This window comes from Paramisgurnus dabryanus, chromosome 18 (assembly GCF_030506205.2).
Source record: "Paramisgurnus dabryanus chromosome 18, PD_genome_1.1, whole genome shotgun sequence".
NCBI classification, from domain to species: Eukaryota; Metazoa; Chordata; class Actinopteri; order Cypriniformes; family Cobitidae; genus Paramisgurnus; species Paramisgurnus dabryanus.
This window is the reverse complement of record NC_133354.1, coordinates 35,648,954-35,665,792: the sequence shown is the minus strand read 5'-3', so window position 1 is coordinate 35,665,792 and position 16,839 is coordinate 35,648,954. Positions and strand designations below refer to the sequence as shown.

General features: G+C 44.2%; 1 non-coding gene across 1 annotated transcript; it reads left to right on the top strand.

The window, feature by feature from the left end:
• Positions 1-545: 545 nt before the first annotated feature.
• Positions 546-664, top strand: LOC135751038 (5S ribosomal RNA). The gene has a single exon (XR_010532933.1). It is a non-coding gene; the product is annotated as a 5S ribosomal RNA (ribosomal RNA).
• Positions 665-16,839: the final 16,175 nt, after the last annotated feature.

Sequence of the window (16,839 nt, the reverse complement as noted above, 5' to 3'; positions counted from 1 at the left end):
ACGACCGCCGTGCAAACCGAGCTGCAACACCCCTCTTGTATCTTCATACGAGGGGGTAACCCGATCCCAATGTTCCGCAATGTAGCTCCACTCACTTGCAGTCATTACCTTTTGAACATTCGCGCCATACGGCGCGTCAAACTCGGCCGTCGCAATGCGATCTGTTTGTTGTTGGCTCACCACAGCAGTCGGTCCCGGGCATTGATGGATATCACCCGATAAGAGTAAACACAAGGCTATAATTGTCCCTTCACGACTTCGGCCCTTGTTGTTAACTTCCTTTTTAACACACCGGACCGTCCAAGAATGGGAGATAAACATCTCATACACTGTGTTCGCTCCATAACCCCAATGTCTCTTTACAGTTTCAGTATCATTCACTATAAAATTATGCGATCCCACATTGTGGTTTTGTACGCCATAAAACACGTTTAAAAAAATTATGTAAATAAGAATCAGGAGAGTAGTTAGCGTTCCCCTTCTCCATGCCGCCATCTTGAGTGATCTGTGAGTTTTGAAGTGTCTCTCGAATCGAGTCAGCACTCGCTTACGGCCACACCACCCTGAGCACGCCCGCTCTCGTCTGATCTCGGAAGCCAAGCAGGGTCGGGCCTGGTTAGTACTTGAATGGGAGACCGCCTGGGAATACCAGGTGCTATAAGCATTTAATTTATTTATTTATGTCATTTTTTCCCATAATTACGTCCTTTTTGTAAGCATTTACCGATGTCATTGCGTTGCCACATTAGTCTTGAAGTGTCTCTCGAATCGTGGTCTTAAGTCTATGTTGTTTTTGGGTTGGTATGGCACATTTAATATGACATTATTAATTAAATAAAAACACGTTTAATTTTAATAAAACATTTTCACCACACTTCAGTGTCTATAACATTTAGCTTTTTTTACATATCTGAATTCTGATAACTGAGAAGTAAAGACACAACTGTCTTCTTTTTAAAGATATCAAAATTGTGTCTGTAGGTCAAAGGGTTTTGGAACTATAGCTGTTTTAGTGTGGGCATGTAAATTTCATGATTTGGCCTGAAAACGGCTGTCTGGCTTAACAGGTTAAGTATTTATTTATTTTTATTTTAATGGTTTTAAGTTGTGTTGCTTTTAATGCAAGGGGAATAATGGACATGGGAAAATTTGAAAAAGTAATAGAAAAATGTAAAAGGGAAGATATTATTGCTTTTCAAGAAACGAATTGGAAAGAAAATAGGATGATTTAGTATGAAAAGAGATGGGATGGAAATATTTTATATAATAATGGTGATGGAAGGCTGGGAAGAGGTGTGGCTTTTTTATTGAAGCATGATGTGTTTAAAGTGAGTAAAATTGTGTATAAGGATAACATTGGGAAATGTATGGTGATTGAGATCAATTATGAAGGAAAAAACTTGATTTTAGTGAATGTACATGCACCTGTGGAGGAGAAGGAAAAGAAAGAGTTTTTTAACATTTTAAGAAATATTGTAAGGAAACATAAAGAGGTAATAATGATGGGGGATTTTAATACTGTGTTCAGTAAACAAGATATGGCAGAAGGAATGGTTTTTAAAAACGATATGGGAAGAAAATAATTAAAAATTTTAATGGGTGAAAATAATATAATAGATGTGTGGAGCAGAGGCGATTCTAGGGTCTATGGGGGCCCCAAGCAGAAAAATCCCTGTGTGCAAGAAGTGTGCAAAACTTCTATACAATGTCCTTTGCTTAACCCACTATTCTACAGTGCAACAGTTACTGCGAAAGATACATATAAACAAGTGTAATCTTCATCATACCTAACATTATTAACATGTTTGGATGCATAAATGGCATAACATGTTTGGAAATAATGACAGCAGAGAAATATTTTCTACATTATACAATGATAGCAATGATTAATAACTTATTTTTACAAGAATGTTTTAAGAAACCAGTCATTTTATGACTGCTATACTAAATAATCTCAGTAAAGTTACTGCTAACTGTTATGTAAGTTAGTGTCCTAGAGTTAAATATTAGTAAACTAAATTTTAATTTCATATCTGAAAATACAGAACAGTATAACACATACATCTGTTGATTTTCTCAGCAACAATGCATTTCTATAGACTTGACAAGAGGTTTTCCAGAGATTTGTTTGATAATGTTTGAGACCTGACAGGGTGAGGATGTTGTTTGTCTTACCTCCCTTAAACTTATCATCTCTCCTTTCTGCTTTCCTTTCCCTGCTGTGCACAAAACATTTCTGATGTCCATCTACAGAAACCAATAATGATCGAGTCAAAATAGGATTTGCATTGTTATTTAGAAACTTCCTTTAGTCTCGTCATGTTTTCATAAGCTAACTCACTCCAACCCAGTATCACGCTAAAGCGTGTAATAGACACGCTGCTCCACTAGAGGATGCGTGTCAATGTCACGCTTTGCCTCCTCTAGGCGTGAAAATGACACGCATTTATGAGGATGATAAACAATAGGGGGCGATAATTTCCTCAATGCCAACAAGTTCAACAAGAGAAGCGATGCAGTGATATTGCGATCTGTTTCGACCTCACTCTGACCGTCACTACGGTCTAAAAGGAATGATCACCTTCGTTCTGCCTATCACCGAGACCATATGTCAACAAAGTCATGTCCATGACCTCCGGAAGCAGAACGACCCGCGTCTATAATTAGCAGAGAATGCTCCCGGTTCAGTCTCTCACCTTGATCGCCTCATACGAGACCGTGAGTAAGAGACTACGTATTCAGGTAAGAAATTCCTGACTATTTCCTTGTTGCATTCCACTAATTCGTTACCTAAACGGTGCGGGTGCCTTGTGCCCCCGAGAATTGTTGTGGTTTGCGTATTAACTTATTATTTCTAGGTATATACCTTTCATTTAAACTCATATGCACTAGATTTCCGGGGAATTTAAGTTGTTTATCCGTGTGCCTCTACTGCTGTTCGCAGCCGTGGGCTTTGTGCGAGCCCACTAAGTGCGTTCGCGCGCTGGTGTGGGCCGCCATTATACCTGTGTTTGTATTTACTGCTGTTTTCAGCTGGTATATTGTGTTTGCTACTAGTGCTATTTTTTTGTTGAATTATTTAGTTGGGGGCTGTTTTTTCCAGTACACTATAAACAGCCCTGTTATTATTGTGTTCACTATTTCAGTCTGTTAGGTGCGTTTACGTGCTGGTGCAGGCTGTGGCAGTATTTCCCCACACCCTATACCCCTGTTCACAGCTGGTAAGGGGTCAGTGTGTGCCTGCTAAGTGCATTCGTGCGCCGGTGCGGGCCATCATAATACTGTGTGCTGTGCTTTTCTGCTCTTAGGTACTTTTTTTCGCCTTGAGTGGCGGCTACAATCACACTTTTTCCTGCAATACTCCCCTCTGACACACCCTATACCCCTGTTTGCAGCTGGTGGGGCTAGTGTGCGACCGCTAAGTGCATTCGTGCGCTGGTGCGGCCCACCGTATTACCTTGGCGGATTGCTGGAGGAGGACTCCAGGCATTATATTGGGTTTCTGTGTTGCTGCAATGGCTTCCCACTACTGCAGGATCTGCAACGCCTCCATGAGTGCTAGGGATGGGCACAGGGAGTGCCCCACATGCCTTGGAGCTGCCCACGTGCTGGAAGATGTGGACAATCCCTGTAGTGCAGCCTGTGATCTCTCCAGGGACGAGCGACGACGCCGGGCCAGCCAGGTGCGCGGGCATGTGCGTGAGGAAGGGAGCGGGAAGCGGCGCTCCCCTGACCAGCTGTCCCTCTCCAGTAGGCATGGGCGTAAACACAAGCGCAAGCGTTCACGTTCGCGTGATCGACAGCGGGATTCCCCCCATGGAGTTACCCAGGTTGAGCCACCCAAATCTGTTAAGCCCCCTGCCTCAGCTACGGTGGCAGAAAGCAGCAGCACGGGGTCACTCAAGATCCTTGCGGCTCTCCAGGCTCTGTCACGGAGGTTGGACAAGTTAGAAGGTAACCAACAGGACTTATTACATGAGGATCCCCTCTCAGTCAGGCCCGAGAGCTTCGGCGAGGAGGAACATCAAGACAAGGTAGATGTGTTATCCCTATGCGCTTCACACACAGTGGTGGACGACACCACAGGTGGCGACGACCTCGAAGGGGAGCTACATTCTAGCTCTGCTGAGCCAGCTGACGGCTCCACGGAGACAGGAGAGGCCCCTGTCAGTTCCCTGATGTCACGGGTACTGAGCGCTGCCAAGGTTTTGGGCCTTCAGGGGCCTACATCTGCCCCGGCTCCCGCTGGAGGTGTTTGGGAGGGCATCTCCCGACCTGAACCACGGCCTTCTATACCTGTAGCAGATGACTATACTGCAATGCTGAGGTCATCATGGGGTACAAATTCGAAACGGCCCCAGTTTAATGCAGGTTGTCGCCAGCTGGCAAATGCTAGTTATCCGGTTGAAACTGGACTGGGGAACATGCCACCAGTTGAGTCGCCTATGGCTGCATTGACGTCTCTGGGGTTTTCCCGTGTATCCTCCGATCCACGGTGCCCTCACAAGGAGTGTGCCAAGACGGACCGGCTGGTCACCAATTCCTTCAACGCATCAGCTCGAGCGGCCCGTATGGGTAACGCTCTAGCCATCACCCTGGCGGCTCTACGGAAAACACTGGGCCCAGACGATCATGATTCCAGGGCCCTGGTCGACGCAGCTCTTTCTTCCCACTCCCAGCTGACACGTGACGTGGGGGATGCTATGGCCTCTGCAGTGCTGTGTCGCAGACAAGTTTGGCTGGCACAAACCTCCCTGCCAGATGCCATCAGACAGGAGCTACTCAACCTCCCTGTGGTACCAGGACACGTCTTTCACCCTGGATTCCAGGAGGTGCTTGATCGGATTGAACGGACTGCAGCATCTAGGGAAGCTGTCCAGAGGGTTTGCTCTAGGTCTGCTTCAACTGCCGGCCGCCCACCTGTCAGTAGGTATAGGCTGCGGCAGCCTACCCGGCCTCCATCAGCAGGTGACAACCCAGAGGCACGGGACTGGCGATTTCGTGCACCTGACCGACATACAGCCTCAAATTCCAGAATTAAGGGACGACGAGGACCACAGCGGGGCACAGGCAGGGGTGCAGGCCGCGGTGGCGGTCCTGCATAGGAGTCCCGGGTCGCCCGTCGATTGTCCTTCCCAGCTGTCACGGACCTCCTGGGAAGGCATTGTGCCAGACCCTTGGGTCGTGGCTACGGTGGCTCGCGGCTACCGATTACAATTTCGGCGGCGACCCCCAACGTTTTCAGGGATCAAGATAACGTCCGTAAAAGACCCTGTTTTAATGTCCGTCCTCGTCAAAGAGGTCCAGGAGTTACTTTTGAAAGGGGCCATCTCAGAAGTACCGCCCAGCGCACAGCTCACTGGGTTTTACTCCAAATACTTTATTGTTCCAAAAAAAGACGGCGGTCATCGGCCTGTTCTCGACCTCAGGCCCTTGAACCGATATCTCAAGGTGCTACCCTTCAAAATGGTTCACACAAGGGTGGTGATGCAGTCTATCCAGCAGGGGGAGTGGTTCACGTCCCTGGATCTGAAAGACGCCTACTTCCACGTCCCAATCTGTCCAGAACACCGGCCCTTCCTGCGCTTTGCCTTTCAAGGCAGGGTATTCCAGTTTCAGGTCCTTCCCTTTGGTCTTTCTCTGGCCCCAAGGGTCTTTACTCGCGTGGTGTCAGCTGCGCTGTCCCCCCTCCAGGTTCGAGGGTTGAAGATCTTGCCCTACCTGGACGATTGGCTCATGTGCGCCCCCTCTCAGGAGCAGGTAGTACGAGACACGAGCACAGTTCTGGCCCACATTCAAATGCTAGGCTTCACGGTCAACCACAAAAAGAGCAACCTGCAACCCCGCCAACAGACAGAGTTCCTCGGCATCCTTCTGGACTCGGTAAGCATGACTGCATCTCTCACTTCACAAAGAGCAGACAGCTTGATCAACATGACGAAGCAGTTCCACTTGGGCAGCCTTGTCACAGCTCACAGAGTTCAAAAGCTACTGGGCTTGGTGGCCGCAGCAGCAGCAGTGATTCCTCTGGGCCTGCTGAGGGCACGCCCCCTGCAGTGCTGGTTCAATGCTTTCCATCTTCACCCCAGAGACGACAGGCAGATGAAACTGTGTATATCTCAAACCTTCATCAAAGCCCTACGCCCTTGGAGCAACCGGGAGTTCATTTTACAAGGTGTCCCACTGGGGGGCCTTCCCCACAGGAGACAGGTCATCTCAACGGACGCGTCCCTGACAGGCTGGGGGGCTGTCTGGGAAGGAAGGGCAGTGAGGGGCACATGGCAGCCACTGTGGATGAAGGAGCACATAAATGTCCTCGAGTTGAAGGCCATCCATCTTGCTCTTCAGAAATTCCTGCCAGAGTTGCAAGGCCAACATGTTCTGGTGAGGACAGACAGCACTTCAGCAGTGTATCATGTCAATCACCAGGGAGGCACGAGGTCCCAGCGATGCCTCCAGGTGGCAGAGGAGTTGCTGATATGGGCATGGCCTCGATTTTCCTCACTGAGGGCAGTGCACATCCCAGGTGTGGAGAACAGAGCGGCCGACATTCTCTCCAGGACAGGGCCACTCCCGGGAGAGTGGAGGTTGAACACCGACGTAGTTGTTCAGATCTGGATGCGCTACGGTGCGGCCCAGATGGATCTCTTTGCTTCAGCGGAGACAACACACTGCCCAGAATGGTACTCCCTCATGGGGCAGGAGGGCAGTTCGGGCCTGGATGCTCTGTCGCAAGACTGGCCAACAGGCTTGTTATACGCTTTTCCTCCACTCCCTCTCATAGCTCAGGTCCTCCGACGGATCAGAGAGGGCCAACACTCAGTCCTGTTGGTCGCGCCACGGTGGCCGGCGAGGCCATGGTTCCCAGAACTCCTCCGGATGCTGCAGGGTCAGCCATGGCAGTTACCGTGCAGAGCAGATCTCCTGACGCAAGCAGACGGGCGGATTTGGCATCCGAACCCGGGAGCCCTGCGTCTATGGGTTTGGCCCCTGCAGAGCCCATCGATGGACAGCTAGATAAGGCTGTACAGGAGACACTTAATAATGCCAGGGCCCCATCTACCAGAGCTGGCTACGCACTCAGATGGAGGATCTTTTCAGAGTGGTGTTTTGGCTTGGGCATCGAGCCAACGATTTGTCCCGTGCCACAAGTATTATGCTTCTTGCAGTCCCATTTTGATCTGGGCAAGGCAGCCAGTACGATTAAGGTCTATGCTTCGGCCATTTCAGCTTTTCACCAGGGGGCAGATAACACATCCCTGGGTAGGCACCCTCTGATTAGCCGGTTCTTAAGGGGAGCCCGCCGGTTACGTCCAGGTCGCACCTTGCGGGCACCAAGCTGGGACCTGCCTACAGTTCTGACATCTCTCACTGAAGGTCCTTATGAGCCTATTGCAGACGCAGATCTACGGTCTTTGTCTCTTAAGACAGCATTTCTCTTGGCTCTCTGTTCAACCAAACGAGTCGGGGAGCTGTGTGCTCTCTCCGTTAGTGATGACTGTTTGAGGTGGCAGGCAGGGGGCACTGTCGTGTCACTCTGGCCGAATCCAGCTTTCCTGCCAAAAGTGCTTGATCAGCAGTCCATGAACAAGGTGTTGGAGCTGGCCCAATTCCAGCCTTCCGCTGCCTCACAGGCAGAGCATGACAAGCTTAGCACATTGTGTCCAGTCAGGGCCTTGAAAGCCTATCTGATCCGTACACAGGCTTTAAGAAGAATGCACTCTCAACTGTTTGTCTGTTATGGGGCAGCAAGGCAGGGACTGCCGCTTTCCAAACAGAGGCTATCTCATTGGCTGGTGGAGGTTATTTCCCATGCTTATAAGGCTCAGGGGATACCGGTCCCAACAGGTACAAGGGCTCATTCTACTAGGAGTGTGGCTACATCTTGGGCTGCCCTCAAGGGTGTGGCAGCAAGCGACCTCTGTGCAGCGGCTTCGTGGTCTACGCCATGCACTTTTACAAGATTTTACCGGGTGGATGTGACTCGACCAGCTCCGGTCGGCGACGCTGCCCTCATGTCTGTGACTGAGCGAGGTTCTAATTGATCCTGGGTTCCTCGCGACTCTGTTGGTATGTGTCATCCCTTTTAGACCGTAGTGACGGTCAGAGTGAGGTCGAAACAGATCGTAGGTTACGCAGGTAACCATGGATCTGTGAGACCGAGGGATGACCGTCACTATCCTTGTCGCTCGGACCATTCTGAGGCGCTCAAGGTAGGAGACTGAACCGGGAGCATTCTCTGCTAATTATAGACGCGGGTCGTTCTGCTTCCGGAGGTCATGGACATGACTTTGTTGACATATGGTCTCGGTGATAGGCAGAACGAAGGTGATCATTCCTTTTAGACCGTAGTGACGGTCATCCCTCGGTCTCACAGATCCATGGTTACCTGCGTAACCTACGTTCTCCGGAGTTCCATGGGTAAGGCTTACTTGGAAATTTGGTGATTAATGTTACTAATATTGAGTAAATCCTGTGTTTATTTTAAGTCTTTGTTGCAACGTTAGCAATATAATATCACCGCTAAGGCAACCGACAAGTCAGTGCACGCGTTTGGTCAGAATCCAATTGGCTCATATTAGGGACATAATTGTTGTTCAGGTGCGGTCATTTAAGAAATCCTAAAGTTGGTGCAGCATAACATTTAATTTGCGTGTGTGGACTATGGAGTTATCTATAGTGTTTTTTACGTTACTAAGGTCAGAAACATTATTGGATGACTGTTTGATAATCAGCTAATGTATTAATCACAGAAAGCTGCAGTGAGTGCATTATATTATGTTGCTAAACAGTTGTTCTAGCGTTTTTAAACCAGTAGTTTTATTAATTTCGCGCGGAATGCAGTTCGTGAAATAAGCTCTAAATGAAAAAATAACCGATTTAAGTGAATAATTGTGTTCATTGTAAATCTGCTCATCTTAACATACAAGGCGGAACCAATCGATCACAGAGAGCGATCGCTGCTGACACCGTCAGCAGCACTCACATTCAAATCAGATTACAATAATATTTCACATTATTTGTGTTTTTACTGTTTTTTATATCAAATAAATGCAGTCTTGGTGAGCAGAATAGATTTATTTAATTATTTAATATTATTAATATAATATAATTAGGCTAGTTTGTGCAGTTACATTTATGTTAATTGATCGTAAGGGATTAAAATTGATTGTGTTATGTTCTGTAATTGTTGTTAATAAATCTGTCAGAAGAAAGTGTGTAAAAGTTTGACTACAGTAACCATATCTAACCAAGCTTCAAGTACCAAGATAATTATTTCATTTATTTCTCTGAATTCAGATCAACTGTTCATTTATGCAGTTTATGCTTTATTTATAGGTAGCTTTTTTACAGTTCTGGGTATATAATATGACAAACCTAGGAGACTTTGCTGTAAGAGAATAAATCATGTTTTTGTTTTCTTTTCTCAGGTCCGGTCAGTACCCACTAGGGTTGTGCCGATAGACGATAGTATCGTGTATCGACGATCTTCAGACATATCGCCAACGGCAGGCTTTCATGGCGATAGTCATGACGATAGTTGGCGAATGGTTACTATTATTATTATTATTATCATCATAGTTTTACATTAACATCCACAATGCATGCTTTTCCTCACATGAGGGTTTGTGGGCTTCACTTTACGTGGAAGGCTTGTAAATAGAGAATTCCTTCTTGCACGTATGCACTTAATGCGCGCGTCTTGGACTCCTTCTAGCACCCGCGTCATGACCAGCTGCGCTTCTCTCTGTCTCACGTGCACGCGCTCTCGCGTCTGTCCGAAGTCTAAACATAAAATAAAGTAGTAATCCTTATGTCTTTGTTCAGTTTAATGCATTTCATGAGGCAAACTTTACTTTTTGTTTAAAATATGACCCGCTGCCTCTCTCACTTTCGCGTACGTGCAGAGAGCTGCGCTCTGTCCGAAGTCAGATCACTAGGTATTAATCCTGTTTATGATATGCATTTCAAGGATTCGAGAAGTTGTAGCAATACATCCCTAGTGTTTATTATATGTTTGTGTTTAAAATATGATCGCGTTCCGCTGGACCGATGCGTTTAAAAAGGCTCATCTGAGAGCACCACTGCTTGACACGTCTGCAACAGCACTAAGTAAATGCATTGAATTGTTTGTATGTGCGTGCGCAGATGCATGTTTTTACAGTTATTAAGTAATCATGGTTAGAGTTTTAATGACGCGCTCGCATTAATGGGATCAGTTTTAAGAAGGTTGCGGTCATGACGGTGTTGCTCTTGTTCTTTTTTGTCCACCCATCAAGTGACTTTTATAATGAGTAAAAAATTAACAAATAAAAAAATGAGTAAACTACTGCCCCGCCCCCCGATACTATCGTGTATCGCCGATCTCAGAGGCTGACGATAGGACGATCTCAAAATAGGGCATATCGCCCAACACTAGTACCCACCACCCTTCCCGGTTAACATCACCCACAGTTTATACTTTTTCTTAGAAAACCAACAGCTCTTTTAAGAGCCACTTCTATAATCAACTCACTCACTCTCCTCAAGTAAGTTTTGCTTTTTAATTTTTTAATCTTGCCCTGCTTTGTACTTCCCAAAGTCTCTTTCACTCTCTCCCGTTTACTCTTATCTTTAATAGAAATGCCAGGCCAGGGGTCAACAACTAGAAAGTATGTGGTCTGCCATACACAACTAAATGTAGCTTGCAAAACCTGCAACACATGCAAGGTATAGCAACCACATAAGTTTAGGGTCAAAAAGAACTGAAGAAATTTGATCAGAAGCGTGAGTGCTGGGTGCATGATGAAGATGAAGATATGGAAGATATGCTGGTATGAAATTGCGATTATTGTTTTATATACATACATACATACATACAACATATATATGTTATTTTGCGTGTTTGTTATGTTTTGTATTTATCAAGGCCTGGAAGAAAACCAAATGCTTGGGGGTCTAAGGTTTTGACACCCCGTTGTCACTTGACTGAGACATCCATTACATGCTTGGAAAGATTAAAGAACCTATTCAAGGTAAGATTATTTTTTTATTTATTAAAAATTACAGGTAAATATGTGGTGCCTTCTCTCAACTAATGTAGTACTCAGATTGTGATTGATGCTTTTAGTTTACAACTGATTTATTTACAACTGTCATTATTTTCTCATTCTGACATTGTTCTAAACCAGCATGAATTCCCTTTGTCTATTGAATACAAAAGATATTTTGATAATTCAATTCAATTCAATTTTATTTATATAGCGCTTTTCACAAAAGTCAATTGTTTCAAAGCAGCTTTACATAAATAGAAGCAGTGAAAAGCACAGAAAAACGACAGATAGCACAACAAAATACATGATAGCATGAGCAGTAAAATTTGCTGCGGCTATGACGCAATATTATAAGTGCACGTATTACTAAATCAACGTATAGAAGAGGAAGCTAGGTAAAGCCCAAAAAGGCTGCCTCCCCGGGGTGAAAAACCCCCTAGGAGAAAAAAACCACCCGGGCTTTTATCCGAGGAAAAATAAGTCCTAGGAGGGAAAAACCCTTGGGAGAATGGAAATGGAGATTTAGCGGAGATTAAGCGGTTCTGCCGGTGATCGTTGGTCAGGCATCAGCTGGGCATAACGTTGAAGGACGGCCAGTAGATCAGAGGTGTGCCGACTTTCACATCTACCGGGACTGGGTCTGTTTGTCTCGTTGTCCTCGGGTCGAGGACGAGACGGAGAGAAAAACAAAATCGTATTAGCGTAGCGGCCGTTCATATGTATTGAAGTGTCACACAGTGATGTGGTTTAACTCAGCTTAGTTCCAGACAGACTAAATATTGCGGCATAATTATGTTATCCACAGTTGAGGATTTAGCAAATTGGGGGCCCAATGCGAGGGTATATATGGTAAATAAGGGTCACCTTCCGATCTTTAAGAGAAAATGAAACCTGACGACCCGTTTGACTAAGGCCTAAAGCCCCACTGTTGTCGTTAATGCAGGTTCAGTGGCAAACGGGTCTATATTGTATACCATTTACAGGACCAGGAGAAAACGCCAAAAACATCGCAACCCGACCATACGTGCTAACCCGTTTGACTAAGGCAGGAAGCCCCACTGTCGTCGTTAATGCAGGTTCAGTGGCAAACGGGTCTGTATGGCATACTATTCACAAGACACACGAAAGCGTGAAAAACGCAACCCGACCATACATACCAACCCGTTTGACTAAGGCTGGAGGCCCCACTGTCGTCGTTAATGCAGGTTCAGTGGCAAACGGGTCTGTATGGCATACTATTCATAAGACTTACGATAGCGCCAAAATCGCAACCCGACCATACGTGCCAACCCGTTTGACTAAGGCTGGAGGCCCCACTGTCGTCGTTAATGCAGGTTCAGTGGCAAACGGTATGTATGGCATACTATTCACAAGACACACGAAAGCGCGAAAAACGCAACCCGACCATACATACCAACCCGTTTGACTAAGGCTGGAGGCCCCACTGGTGTCGTTAATGCAGGTTCAGTGGCAAACAGGTCTGTATGGCATACTATTCACAAGACACACGAAAGCACCAAAATCGCAACCCAACCATACGTGCCAAACCGTTTGACTAAGGCCGGAAGCCCCACTGTCGTCGTTAATGCAGGTTCAGTGGCAAACGGTGGCAAACTATTTAATGCAATTCATTTTAAGTGTTCATGCAGAAAAGGTTTTTATTTATTTATTTGGTTGGTCTGTGTTATGACCGTGAGTGCTTTGTTCTGTGAAAATAACTATTGCGAGTTAAGAACCTTTACTAGACAAATTATGCGAATGCTTTGTTGAAGAGAAAAGTTTTAAGTCTAGATTTAAAATGATCGACTGTGTCTGATTCTCGGACATCGGTTGGTAAATCATTCCAGAGCTTAGGGGCTAAGTAGGAAAAGGATCTTCCACTTTTAGACACTTTTGATAGTCTAGGGATAATCAATAGGCCAGAATTTTGCGACCGTAGTGTGCGTGATGGATTGTATTCTAATAGTAATTCTCTAAGATATGAGGGTGCTAAGCCATTTAAAGCTTTGTAGGTGATTAGTGATATTTTAAATTGGATGCGATATTTAACTGGTAGCCAGTGTAAAGATGCCAGAATTGGGCTTATGTGGTCATACTTCTTAGATCGAGTAAGTACCCTTGCAGAAGCGTTTTGAACTAGCTGAAGCTTGTTGACCTGATTTGAATGGCATCCCCCGAGTAGCGAGTTACAATAGTCTATTCTAGAGGTCATAAAAGCATGAATAAGCTTCTCTGCATCAGATGTAGACAGTATATGGCGTATTTTTGAGATATTTCTAAGATGGAAGAATGCTGTGCGGCAGACGTTGGCGATATGACTATCAAAGGATAAGTTGCTGTCGAACATCACACCTAAGTTCCTAACCGTGGAAGATGGCACCACAGTACAGTCATCTATGTGCAATTTGTAATCTGACATATTATGTTTGTAGCGATTTGGTTCAATATAAGTACCTCTGTCTTATTGGAGTTGAGCTTAAGAAAGTTATGTGCCATCCAGTCACTAACATCGCTAATGCAGTCTTTTAGCTTAGAAAACGTGTGTGTTTCGCTGGGATGCGAGGAGATGTAAAGCTGGGTATCATCCGCATAGCAGTGAAAACTTATGTTATGTTTCCTGATAATGTCTCCTAGGGGTAACATGTATAACGAGAACAGGATAGGACCTAAAACTGATCCCTGCGGTACACCGTATTTAACCAGGGAGTGATATGACTCTTCCTCATTTACATAAACAAAGTGATAGCGATTGGTTAGATATGATCTAAACCAGGCTAGCGCCTGACCACTGATACCAACATAGTTTTCTAGTCTATTGAGTAAGATTCTGTGATCTATTGTGTCAAAGGCTGCACTAAGGTCTAGTAATATAAGAATTGAGATTTCACCACGATCGGATGTTAATAGGAGGTCATTTGTAACTCTAAGCAACGCTGTCTCTGTGCTATGGTGGGGCCTGAATCCTGATTGGAACTTTTCATATGTACTATTATTTGTCAAGAATGTGCGTAACTGGCTTGCCACTACCTTTTCTAATATTTTCGAAAGAAAAGGGAGATTTGAGATTGGTCTAAAGTTATTAAGTTCTCCTTGGTCAAGCTGTGGTTTTTTAATCAGCGGTTTAATAACTGCTAGTTTGAAAGCTGTTGGAACGTATTCTATTTCTAGCGATGAGTTAAAGATATTTAGAACCGGGGTTGACACTACAGGGAATACTTCTTTAAGTAGTTTTGTGGGAACGGGGTCTAATATACAGGACGATGATTTGGATGATGTGACTAGTTTAGAGAGCTCATCTATTGTAGTAGGTTTAAATGAATCAAGATGTTCGTATGGTAGTCTAGTGTTAAGTGAACTAATGGGTAGAGTGGTGGCTGCCTGGGTAGCTACGATGTTTTCCCTAATAGCCGAAATTTTGTTAGAAAAGAAGTTCATGAAGTCGTTACTATTGTGTTGAAGTTTACTATTGGTTTCTGTTTGTTCTTTGTTTCTAGTCAGTTTCGCAACTGTGCTAAAGAGGAAACGAAGGTTATTATGATTCTCATTTATAAGCTTGCTAAGATATGTAGATCTGGCGGTTTTAATAGCCTGTCTGTAGTGTTTAACACTCTGTTTCCATGCTGCGTGCCATACTTCTAACTTTGTGCTTCTATAATTTCTTTCCATTTTTCTAGCTGCCTTTTTAAGGGCTGCGGTGTGATGGTCATACCATGGAGCTGGCGGTTTTTCTTTGAATCTCTTTTTTCGAATGGGAGCAACGGCATCCAATGTGTTAGAACAGACATTGTTTAGGTTTTCTATTTCAATATCTAGATCGTCACAGTTATCTGCTACATGTTTCATTTGGGACAGGTCTGGAAGAGTGCTAATAAAGCTATCTTTAGTGGTGGAAATTATTGTTCTGGCTAGTCGGTAGCATGTTGTAGATTGAGTGATCCTATCTAGAAGTACAGTGTATGACACAAGGTAATGGTCAGAAACTGCATCACTCTGAGGTGATATTTCGACGTCATTAATATTGAGTCCGAGTGACAGAATTAAGTCTAATGTGTGATTACGAGTATGCGTTGGCCCTGTCACGTTTTGTCTAATATTGAGAGAATTTAGCAGGGCTCTGAACCGGTTCAAGGAACGGAAACGAAAACCGGAAACGAACGAAATTTTAACAGGAACAAAAACGAAAACAAAATCAATTTTAATCGTTCTGAACAGAAACGTTTATTTAAAATTACCATTAACCGGTTAATAACGTTATTTTATCGTTTTCTTTAATATTGTACTTATCAGTGACCAATCATGATTTGAACAGTACAACATGTGACTTTGACGCATCAAGCGTGAGTGACTTTGACACATAGCGTGAGTGAAATGCCCGCGCAGCAGTCATCGAGTCACGATAGCATTTGTCTTAAATAACCACAAAGCTACCCATCAAATGTTCAGAGGTATGTTTAAGTTAAAACTTGCTTGGAAATATGAAGAAGCAAACTGTAACTCAAAAAAGCCAGGGGACTTATACCACTGTCAATAACTTTTTAGATGGGTCGCCACCAAGAAATTCCTTTTCGTTATTATTTTTCTTACGACAAGCTGCCTTAACAAGTCTGTCTGCAATATTGAAGGATGTGGGGGAGAAGTACAGTAGCCGGGAATCACTGAGGTAACTTATAGAGGCACATTTAACATAAACATCCAGCAGAGTATGCTGCGGTTTCAACCAGAAAAAGACATGATTGAAAACGGGTCGTTTTTTCAGCTGTTTATACTTAAAATGAATGCAGGAATTTCTTTTGTGGTTTTAACAATTAATGAAATGTTGAAGTTTAGTTATATCATGTGTTATGTTATTATTTTTGTGTGAAAATTTGTCTGTATGCATGCATTTGTTAAAGTATAGGCTGAATTAAAATAACGTTATTAACCGGTATTTTTTCTAAGTAAACCGTTTTCGGAACGTAAATGTTCAATGAGGAACGCAAAAACGGAAACGTTAAAATATTGATTCTGCTCGGAGTGAAACGATTGATAATTTTTTTCGTTTTTAAGCCCTGGAATTTAGAACATCTATAAACGCCCGTCCTAATGCGTCTTTTGGGTTGTCCACATGGACATTAAAATCACCAACAATAAGAGCTTTATCTACAGTGACTACAAGCTCAGATAGGAAATCTGCTATTTCATTAAGGAAATCTGCATGGTGGCCCGGTGGTCTATAGATTGTCGCTAAAGCAAAAGAAAGCTGTTTGTGGTTACGATCAGTTATTTCCATATTTAACAACATTACTTCAAATGATTTAAATTTTAGCTCAGATTTTTGGTTTACTTTAAAAATTGTGTTGTATATTGTAGCTACACCACCCCCTCTCCCCTTTAATCGAGGTTCGTGTTTATAATAATAGTCTTGTGGGGTGGATTCATTTAAACTAATGTAGTCGTCTGCTTTAAGCCAGGTTTCTGTTAAACAGAGTACATCTAAGTTTTGGTCTGTAATTATTTCATTGACAATAGGTTTCTATATTGGTAAGCGTTCTAATGTTAAGAAGGCCGAATTTTAACATTCGAGATTCATCTGTTAATGTATGGTTTTCTAATTTTATTTTAATCAGATTTGTACCAGATGTAACAAGCGGTGCCCTGTATTTATTTGTTCGGGGAACAGATACAGTTGAAATGTGCTGATATTTCGGTAAGATTGACTCGAAGTGCTGGGATATAAGTGGTCTTGACATATCACGGCAGCTAACAGATGGACGGTTAAGCCGATCCGTCTGTTTCCTGACCTGGGCCCTGGATAGTCAGACTATAT